Source organism: Protopterus annectens, chromosome 2.part0 (genome assembly GCF_019279795.1).
Source record: "Protopterus annectens isolate FY-2018-M chromosome 2.part0, PAN1.0, whole genome shotgun sequence".
Lineage (NCBI taxonomy): Eukaryota > Metazoa > Chordata > Ceratodontiformes > Protopteridae > Protopterus > Protopterus annectens.
In genome coordinates, this window is record NC_056728.1 from 248,794,668 (window position 1) to 248,806,287 (window position 11,620).

An 11,620-nucleotide genomic window follows, 5' to 3' on the forward strand; every position below is an offset into this window, starting at 1 on the left:
AGAAATAGTCATCTGTCACTCCTGTGATTTCAGCTACAAGCTAAGGCTATTGCCACCCCCATAGTGCCTTTTTAGGCAGTGTCTTAAGGACAAAATTCCCAGTGTAAAAACTCCATCTAAAAACAACCTCAAGGTCATGCTGCTAAAACTCTACGAGTCTTAACATGAAACTGCACTCAGTGGAAGCAATCTTCGCCGTGGAAGATGCAGATATTTGTGCAGTCATGGAGACCTGGTTCAAGGCTGTGGAGAGCACCCCAGCCATACCAAGTTACACCTCTTCCACATGTTCAAACCACAAACTGAAGGCATGAAAACTAAAGGAGGTTGTGTATCAATATTCATTAAAGATAAATACAACTGCAGGTTGGTTAGACAGGATGATTCCCTGGAGATACTTCAGGTGCAATTAACTGTTGGTAGAACACCTAATCAATTCATTGCCAGCTACAGGACCCCCTCTATGAATCAGGACACCCACTCTGCCTATTTGGATCTACTTAGTTTATCAAGATACATCCGAACACTATGGTTTTGGGTGACTTTAAATACCCATCCATTGACATGGTAAATTATTCGTGCTCAAACTCACTTGACCAAAGTTTCCTTGACTTTGTTAACTCCAATGCCCTGGACCAGCTGGTTGATACCCCCACAAGGGGTGCTAACATCCTGGATCTGGTGCTTACCAATATGGGGGACCACTGTAGCACTCTCACTCTGAGGTCTTCCCTGGTGATATTTGACCACAAATCAGTCTCATTCAAGGTAAGTATCACACCTGCCCCCCCCCCCCCCCCCAGCAGCAATCAAACTAAAAAACTTCTCCAAAGCAGATTATAACCCCTTACAGGATGGTATAAGTAGCGTCACTGCATCTCGCCCCTCAGATGGAACTGGCAACTATGACAAGTTCTACACCAGTGCTTTATACAAACACTTGTATAACTGCATTGACTTGGCTGTACCTGATTGGACAAAAACAAGCTCCTCAAGGAAGAGCAAACCTGCCTGGTGGACAACTGCCATTAACAGGCTTTACAATAAGAGGAAGAAACTGCTGTCTAACAGTAAGAGGGAGCAAGCACTAGACTGGAAACACCACACCATCTTCTGCTTAAACAAGCAAATAAGACTTCTTGTGAAGTCCTGCAAAGCAAACTATGAATCCAAATTAGCTTCCTCAACTAAGGACAACAATAAGACTTTCTTTAGTTACATCTGTAACCTAAAAGGAAAGACCCAGGTTTGTGCCAAACTGGTAGTTAATGATACCACATATACTGAGCCTGTGGACATAGCTAACCTGTTGGCCATCAGGTTCTGTGAAAACAAAACTCCCCTGCCACACATACCCCATGACATCCCTAATGCTTTATTCAAACATACAAAAACCTGCAAAGAGTCCAAATTTTCTTTTTTTGTTCTTGAGCAGGTGAAAAAAGAAATAAGAGGAGGCCCCTGGGAAGAATGGTTGGAGTACAAGGAACTATGTTGGCAAATATTATTAGAAGCCAACAAACAACCTGGTTTAAACGAATGCATCTCCCTAGCTCCAATTTTGAAATTGAGAGCAGCTAAAATATGAGGCCAACTAGCAATGGTTTTACCACAAAAGAACAGCAGGTGGCACTATTGTCTAAATTTTATCCCTGACAAAAACACATTTTCTATACACTTATACATCTACAATAAATTTTAACTTGAGATTTTTATATATTTATTTATTTATTTATTTATTGGATTTAACAAAGAGAATTTTCTATTAAAGTATAAGATGAATAATTAAGTACACAGTTTTAAATTTCATAATAAACTTAGAATTGATTTTAACAGATTTTAAGATATTTACTCATCACACACTGTGTTTTATCTTAATGAGCCCTTCTTGTTTTTCATGCCTGTCATTGGTCCAAACAGAATGCAAATGTTTTAATTGGTTATGTTTCTTTGAATTTTATTATATAATGACTAATTAATTAAAATCTAATTGTCTGATGAAGTCTTAACATTCAGCTGACGAAAACGCATTGACTTGCTCTAAAGCGTTTACTTTGCGGATTATCGTGTTTACAGTGGTTTTTGTGCAACAATAAAGTGCGGTTTTGGTGCGCTGTTTCCAGCTTTTCTTTTCATCCCTACCACCTGTCCAATACCTTGTATCTTTAAAGAGCAGGTTGTAAACACCTTCTCTAAGGCCAAAAACACAGCATCTATGGGACCTGATAACATCCCAGGCTGTGTCCTACATGGGCTCCAACAAAAATTAGCAACACCATTGGGTACTCTTTTCAATCATAGTCTAAGCACCAGCTTCATCCCAGCTGAATGGAAAATGGTGACTGTTATTCCCTTGCACAAAGGTGGTGCTTCCACTGACCCTGGGAACTATAGACCTATTAGCCTGACTAGCCTTATCTGCAAGGCCATGGAGCGAATCATCATGGACCTTATCAACAAAGATATAGGTAATCTCTGATCACGTGACCCTACTCAGTTTGGATTTGTCAAGGGGAGAGGAAGTTAAACCTGGTGGACTTCTTTGAGACAGTCACCATGGTCCTGGATGAGGGGAAACCTGTACATACAGTCTACCTAGACTTAGCCAAGGCTTTTGACACTATCCCCAACTCAGGCATCATTGACAAATTCACCCAGCTAGGCATCAACCATTATATCTTTAGATGGGTCGCTAACTGGCTCACTAATAGAACACATATAGTCAAAATAAGGGAATCCACCTTCAACAGCAGACCTGTAACCAGTGGTGTTCCACAGGGATCAGTTCTGGGACCTCTACTGTTTGGAATCTATTTCTCCGAAGAACAAGCAAAAACTAAAGGTATGTGGCTGGCAAAGTTTGCTGATGACTGCAAACTGGGAGTGGTCATAGAATCTCCAAATGATGTCAACATCCTGCAAGAAATTCTTACACAAACAAGTGATTGGTGCCAAAGTCGTGGCCTTAAACTCAATACAAAAAAATGTGTTACCATCCTTTTCAGTAAGAGCAATGTTCTTGCTAACTACCACATCAATAGCAACACCCTAAGTACTCAGTGGTGAAAGACCTGGGCACACAGGTTGACAGCAACCTTACCTTTAATCACCATGTCTCCACAGTTGTAAGAAGGGCATTCTGTATTGCTCATCTCATAAGTAAAGGCATTGCCTCCAGAAAAAAGAAGTTATAATCTCCCTGTACTCTTCCCTCATCAGGCCAATAACTGAGTACAATGCCCCTTTTGGTATGTATCTTTCCAAGCACCTGCAGCAATTGGAGAGGCCACAAAGGTTCCTCACAAGAAAAATTCAAGGTCTTCAGCTTCTGTCCTATGTGGATCATCTGAAATCACTGTCATTTTATTCTGTTTCATACAGACTACTCAGAGGTGATCTCTGCCTTGCATATAAGGCAATCTCTGACCCTGCTTTATTGGAAATGCTGCATATCCGCAAATCAAATGGTACATGGGTTACTCCCTCTAAAGACCTTAACCTAGTATGTGACATCAATAGAACCTGCTGGAGGGACAGATTTTTCTTCCAGAGGTTATCACACCTTTAGAAAAGACTCCCACTTCATGTCAAACAGAGCACCTCATTGGTCCTCTTCAAGCCCAATCTGGATGACTGAATTCATCCCGGAGGTTCCACCATTGTCCCTCTTGGACAGGGGCAATAGGTGCCAGTCATAGAAATAAGGGTAGAACTTAGCTAGGCTTGTAAGGGCCTGAGGGCCATTAGCCTAGTAATTTCCCATGATCCTATTCAGAAGGCAGTATGACCTAAGGTTCACATAATAATATATGAGTGAGAAGCATCCAGCAGGCTTGGGTTTAAAGGTTATATGCTTTATCTGCATTTGGTGAAATTTGGGAAAAAGATGCTGGACTCTTAGTTCACATCTGATAATAGCCACACACATATATATATATATATATATATATATATGTATAAAATAAACCTTAGTTATATACCAAAAAAGCATCTGCTTGTTTATGAAGGACTTTAATGTGCGTGTGTATATATATATATATGTATACCTAGATTTTATATATACACACACACACACTCATTCTGTCGTGTGCACACACATACACACACACACAGACACACACACACACACACACACACACACACACACACACACACACACACACACACACACACACACACACACACACACACACACACACACACACACACACACACACACACACGTGACTTTGTTTTCATTTAGTAAAGTAGATAATAGCCTCTTCACAGGAAGACTTGATTGACTCTCAGCAAGTCACATGTCTATCAGTATACAAATAAAAGTTTTACAATAAAACAAATGACTGCATATAATTTACACACCGCTCTCTGTTTAAACAACACAAAGCTGCATAAATCCTACTGATAATGCTTCATGTATATAGATCATTAAATCTTTGTAGGAAAGTATACAATCTAAAGCCAAATAAACCTTCATTTATTTTTTTCCAAGCCTTCTTCTTCTACTTTTCCTGGTTAGGGGTCGCCACAGCAGATCATCTGTCCACTCATGATTGGCAGTAGAGTTTTACGGTGTCGAGTTGCCAGCCCGGCACCCAACCTTCCACAGAAGGCACACACATGTGCAAACTCACACCTAGGGCCAATTTAGAGTGTCTAATCCACCTACTGCATGTCTTTGGGATGTGGGGGGAAACCGGAGCACCCGGACGAAACCCACGCGACCACAGGGAGGACATGCAGACTCCGCACAGAAGGCACCCCAGCCGAGATTCATGAAGTTAATGCCTTAGTTCAACCTAAGGCCTCAGTACACAGACTAGAATCACTGTCGGCTTATCAGGTGAGACAGCCTGCATGCTTCCTGTCATAACATGACACCAGCTGTGTTGGACCATGGTCATAAGTCTCTTTTACAGAGCTCTATCACCATTTGTGTGCGTAATAGAATGATTCATTCAAAGAGATGTTTATGCAGTGGATCTACATATGTCTAGTTCTGTGGAGGCCGCATCACTTACATTAACCTGCGCAAACTTCTGCAGCTCCAGCAGTCAGAACGGTATTATGATGGGGATGGGTGTTGAAGTGCTGGAAGGCAGCTGTCACTACTGAGTCATTTCTGCAACCCCTCTCAACACTATCACTTCTGCTTTTGTTTGTGGTAGAATGTCCAGCACATGGCAAGCTATTCTGTAAGGTGTATTTATACTATATATATTGGGTATACCGCTAGCCTCTGTTTCAGACATACTGCTGCAGTTACTCTGGGACATAAATGATATTTGCTTAACCTCTTCATTGCTATGCCTAGAGAAGCAGAAGATGGTGTCAGTCAAATTCAGCTTCACCATTTGTGAGTATAAAATTTCAATTTTACCCCTTGAAACAGGAACAAACTCATGCATATCATAAATATGGCCCATATAACAAACAGGAGAAATGAGAGTTCTCCTCATGAGAATCCTAAAGTGGGCTTGACATAGCCGGTTCCCTATTACGCTGTCACAGATGCAGATTGTCGAATATGTCTTTGTCGAACTGAAAACCGTGAAAAGGCAAAACAGCGAAGCGGCTTTTCAGCAAATTCTTTTCCAGGAAAAGAATTAGTTTAGCCGCTTTTGCTACTTTGCCTTTTTGGCACTGTAGTGTGATCTCAGAGTTGGTATATTTAAGTAGGGGGGGTGAAGTCCCCCACATTATCTAATGTTTTACAGTGTTTCTTTTTTTTTTTGTTTCGGAACAGAGATTTTTTTCCCTTGGAAAAAAATAAATCACTGTTCTGAGGTTATGACGTTGTAAGCTTTCTCTTAGCTGCGGTCGATTATGTGTTGTTTGCTCTTCTGAGCGTGCGATATCATAATATAGACCCAACATAGCCATAGAGTTTTTTGGGTCTATATTATCTTGTCGAAAGATGTGTTCAGTGAACATGTCTTCATCAACAAGTAAACAGTGAACTTTATAATCGCCAACCGGCCACATCAGAGACTTTTTTCCCAGGGGAAAAAAGCACTTGGCTGTCATCAGGGATTTGCCCTTTTCCCCACTGTACTGCGATCTCAAAATTGGTATATTTAGTTGGGGGGTGTGGGGGGAAAAGCCCCCCACTATGTAGGGTTTGAACATTTGTTTTTTGTTTATTAGGCCAAGTGCTTTTTTCCACTGGGAAAAATGTTATTGATGTGGCCATTTGGCGATTACAGAGTTTGCTGTTTACTTGTTGATGAAGACGCGTTCACTGAACATGTCTTTCAACAACATAATATAGACCCGAGTTTTTCTCAGCAAATAGCAAGGTTGCATCCCCTTGGCTGAAAGTATTCAAGAAATAAAGTATGTCAGTTGTTTGCCCTGATACACAAAACAGTTGTACAGGTGATTATTTATCATCTTAAAGAATGTGAGTCAAGTGTTCAAAAAGATGCCACCTACCAGCTCAGCAGTCTTACTAGGAGACTTCATTACTCATTTAGGAATGACAAAGATACCTAGAGTGGTGCAACATGGAGGAACAGATTCCATTGTCCTAAACTAAGTGGTGAATTGTTATATCTGTGCAATTCATGTTTAGTCCATAAAAACACCATATCTAAATTTGTGAAAGGTTGTAAATAAATGTCATACCATTGCACCTTGGGTTAAAGAAAAGTGATTTCACATGTGATTATGTCATCAGACCTTAGGCCACATGTGCACCCAGGTGGAAAGGGACATAGGGATTCCAGTTAATCATACTTAGTGGTGACATGGAGTTACCAAAATGAATGATGGCTGGATAGATTTGGAAGCATCACATGAGCAGTGAGGGACCTGGCTGCGGGTTCTTTGACAGATAAGTTCAGCTGCTACCTCTTAGATGACTAAACTATTTTGAGTATGGCCATGGACATTAAGTACAAAAGGACTCTCTTCAAGATTTTAGCCATTGAGGCAGAAGTGAAGATTTGTGGACAGAAGGTGGTTGCTGTCCATTAATGTGGTAACCCTGGGAGATGCCAGTGGCCACTAAAACTGAGAATTTGAATAAGGTGGCTTTCCACACAGTGGTAGTAAAGATATGTTCTGATCCATCTTAAAAGTACAGACAACCCAAAAAGGTTGCAGTGACAGAGGTTGCTGGATATTGGTAGAGTTTGGAGAGGTCATGGGGACAGACTATCAGATGTCCTCAATGAGGCTGTGGCAAACAATTTGGCACCTTAAGAGGGGAAGTCAGGACCTTGCTCTGGGTGCTGTAATCATGGATGAGATGTACTGGTCATTACTGAACAAACTGTTGAGAGCTAGATATAAACATTTCAGGAATTTATTAATGTAGTCAACAGGTTCACCAATTAAGAAGCAGTGCCTGAAATTTCCAACAGGTTGGTGTCCATCACTATATCTGAAGTCACTGATATATTCAGTGGCCTCCAAAATGGTGGGGGTACATCTGTCCTGAGGTTTTTAAGGTGCCGGGCAGGGTTTGGAGGCATACATAATATGTGTCTTAGATGAGGCATGGAAGATGTTGACAGTATTTCCAAACTTGTGAATAAGAACAGTGGTCCCCATCAAAAAAGAGGTTTGCTCTACAAATGAATCAAACTTCTCTGCCTCCCTTGAAAAGCCTCATATCCAGTATAGTATTGTACACTGCTAATGGAGAAGTCTAATTACTTCATAGTTCTTGCTCATGAATAATGATAAAGCAGAGCATGAGACTGGTAAACAGAATGGGTGGTGTCATCTAGCTTGTGGGATGCCGAGTTATGTTGGCAAAGCCAGAAGCTGAATTCTCAGACAAAGCTCATACATTATCCATCCTTCTGTGACCCAATCCTCATAAAAAATGACAAATATAACATGGAATGCAGTACATCTAAAATCATGGTGCACACCTTTAGAATAAAGCACAAACAGGAGTACATTTGAATTATGCTAAGGAAAAAAAACAGCAGATGTGCCATCCTCTTGAACAGACCAAGCCACATGGCCTCAAATTTGGAGGTGCTGATTCCCATCTGCCTCTCTCTCAGTAGTAAATAACTGCAGTGCATGACAGAGGTCTTGGCCATATGTAGTCAAAAAGACATTATGTACAACAAAAGAGATGCCATCTCCGTGTCTCCCACTGCAGACAACCTCGCTCATTCAACTGCATTGTGATATCTCATCCATCAAATAAGTACTATAAATTATTACATGATTATCATTTGGCAGAACTCAGCAACTACCTTTAATGACTTCAACTTACTTTAAAGAATTAAAAAACAAAAAAGCAGACTCCAAGGAAAGTGCAAGACAACCCCTAAAAGTTTCATTCATAAGCACTTTAGCCCACTACAAGTAAGGTAAACTTTTATCAGACAAAAATGTCCCTCATAGATTGTCCTTTTATAATCATTAAGCCCAGTGCCATCTTTTGGTGGAAATATTAAATTACATCTATGAAGTAATAAAGCCATAAAACCAGTTCAAAATAGATAAAATTAAAAACAAATTCCAGGTGCAAAATAATTATTTATTTAACATTAGTTTACCGGGAAAGCCCATTTTTAGCGGAGGCCCGGGGAGAAACACTCCAGACGCATGTCTTTGGAATGTGGGAGGAAACTGGAACACCTGGAGGAAACCCACGCGAAAGCAGGGAGGACATGCAGAGTCCGCATAGAAGGCACCCCAGCTGAGAATTGAACTGGAGAACCTCTCTGTGTGTGGCAATAACACTAACCGCTGCATCACTGCCCCATTATCAAATTAGAACATTGAATAAATAAAGAATTGAAAACATCCCTAAAATTAAAATAAAATGAAATATCAATCACACCAAGCAATTAAATATGCATCTTTCTGAAAAACAAAAGTCTGTTGATAGAAACCATGTTGTTAATGCCCAGGGGGTTAGTGGCATTTAACAACACTTGCCACTATAGGTCACGTTTTTCAATGTAAATCTCCCAATTACCCCCCCCCCAAATCAAACAATGGAAAATTCTCCAAAACAAAGAAAATACATTTCTTAAAATTTTGACAATCATTAGAATGTTTCTATAGTACATTACTGTTATCCCTTTCACTAATCGCACATGTATGTTGGTAAATCGTGGCTTTTAAAGCATTTATAGTCTTACCAACATAAAATGCAGGACATGTGACACATTGTGCTAAATAGATGACTCCTTTGTTGCTGTAGTTGAATTTGCCCTTTTGAGAGACATGTTTTGAAAAATTCCCAACCACAAAGTTCACCCTTCTGTGATATATCTTTACATTGGGCACATGCACCACATTTAAACATACCCTTAGAAGCCACATTACATTTAAACTTGCTTTTACTACTTTTTTCAAAAATCTTTTTAAAATTATACTCTGTTCTAAAAAACATAGTGGGGCTGTTACCTAAAGGTAAGCCCAGAACTTATGTTATTATAAAGTTCTGCCAGTTCCTCTGGAGGATATTTCTCACCTCACTGGTGGCCTCGCTAAAGCCACAAACAATGGCCCTGTTGAATAAATTTCCGGTCCCAATGTCACAAAAGGACCTATGATTGTCATCAGCCAACACATTTGTCTTGGTTTCCAAATCAAGAAGGCTGTACTTCAACACTGGTCTGTAGTGGTGAGACCTCTCTTTAATGATTTAATGATTTCATTCTTAAAAACATCAATAAAGTCAATAGGATAATGTCTATCTTGAAACATTTTGACCATTTTGTTGACTTCATCCAAAAATATTATTGCATCAGAAATGAGACGGGACAACCTAATGAACTGACTCTTAACCGCATTTTTCTTTTGCCGTAGGGGCTGGTGGCTGTTATAATGTAAAAGACTGTTGAAACATATCTGTTTCCTGAATATGTGGCTGAGGAAAATACAGTTTGGTCTGCCCTGTTTCCACTGATGCTGCATAAACCTCTCCAGGAAAAGCAGAAGGAAAGTGAAACTCAAAATGATTTAAAAACTAGCACGACATACTCTAAACAAGCCACAGTAGCAGTGAAAATGAATATGTAACTATTTATTGTTTGAACAGCTCTGAGGGTTATGTATAGCTCAAATTATTTTTAGTACACCACATAAGACTTTGTAACTGAAGAAATAAAAAGATGCACAATTACTGGTCTAGGCATTTGAGATTAACTCATGCACAAAGCTTTCATTTTAAGGTCAGTATATGGACTGACGAACAGCATACCAGCATTAAGACCAGCTAAACTAATAAGTTGTACCACATACAAATATCATTGTGAACTCAACAGAGCAAAGCTAAAACAGTTACTCCCAACAACGCAAGCACATACCATATTACTGTCTGGAATTAAACTGACATTTTGCTTTTTTCCACTGTTAAACTTCCTGCGTCATATCTATTAATAGAAAGTTCTATCTGCCAAATGTGTTGTCTGAATTTTTTTCTGAAATAAAATGCACGGGTTAAAAATATTTTACTGCGATTACTTAGTAAGTTATGGTTTCTTCAGAAGACAAATACAGAAAAGGCTTAGTTTTCTATAAATGATATGCAGAACAATGCACTTTGTGCAGGCAAAGAGTGAAATGTTTCTTGCTGCTGTTGTGCAAAGCCAATAACATAACGGAAGTATAATAAGTGAACTGAAAAGCCAAAATCTTACCTGAATTTACAACATTAACCATTAATGCTGGTATCCTGTTTTGCTCTCATTCTTACAGTCTGAATTCAGTATTAGAGTGAAAGCCAAACACAGAGAAAGCCACACCCCTTCATAGCTCTGTGGAGCTAATGTTAGACAAGTATCTCCCATTAATTTGATATTCCAGGCTGAAAACTGAAAACAAGCGTAATTCAGTTTTTTGATATCTCTTCACCATAACAGGAAAACAGTCTTAAATTTCAGTTTTGTTTCATAGTATTCCTTGTAAATGAAGGTTTTGAAATGATTGTGAAAGTGTGTCTTGATCCACTACAAAAGTAGCTATCCTTCTTGGGTAAAATATTACACAGAATGCAGTAATTACAATAAAGCACATAGAAAAGTACATTTGAATTAAATAATGAAAAAAAAAATACTCAAAATAATTTAGTTTAAACAACAGAAAATGAAACAAACTGAGTAAAAAAACTGCTAACCAGAAATGGAACACTACAAGGAGATTCATCAGTAACATTTTACAAAATGAATACATAATCATTAAATTGAGAAAAAAAGATATATATAATTATGCTTAGGATTCAGGAAAGTACTTCTGTGATTTACAGGTATAAATCAAAGCATAAAACATGGGTGGGGACTTGGAAACAAACAGTGCAATAAAATTAGGCAAAATTATGTGGTGAGCAACAATGGTGAATACAAATGAGGGTAAGCAACATGGCAGAGGGATTCAGAAATGTATAAAAATTGTGTGACAAGTCATGGCAGGCAGCATATTTTTACACTTTCTTTTCTTGGTGATCAGAGACCATGGTACGACTCTAGGTGTAGAATTTGCGTAAGATGAACAGTATGCATTAGGGGTAGTTCCCATGTTGCATATTGTTATTCTTCACATTTTAGATGGATCTGACTTTGCCTAATATACCAACATCTTTCATAGGAACTGCAGATTTGAAAGTCTAACCAGCCTCATCTGCAAGGCCATGGAAAGAATT

General features: G+C 39.2%; 1 protein-coding gene across 1 annotated transcript in view; it reads right to left on the reverse strand.

Moving 5' to 3' along the window:
- The window catches only part of LOC122793050, a 529,275-nt gene extending 518,590 nt beyond the window's left edge, over positions 1–10,685 (reverse strand). Inside the window, exon 1 of the mRNA XM_044060726.1 lies at positions 10,623–10,685. The gene's annotated coding sequence lies outside the window, so the exon portion shown is untranslated. The remainder of the gene's footprint in view (positions 1–10,622) is intronic.
- Positions 10,686–11,620: the final 935 nt, after the last annotated feature.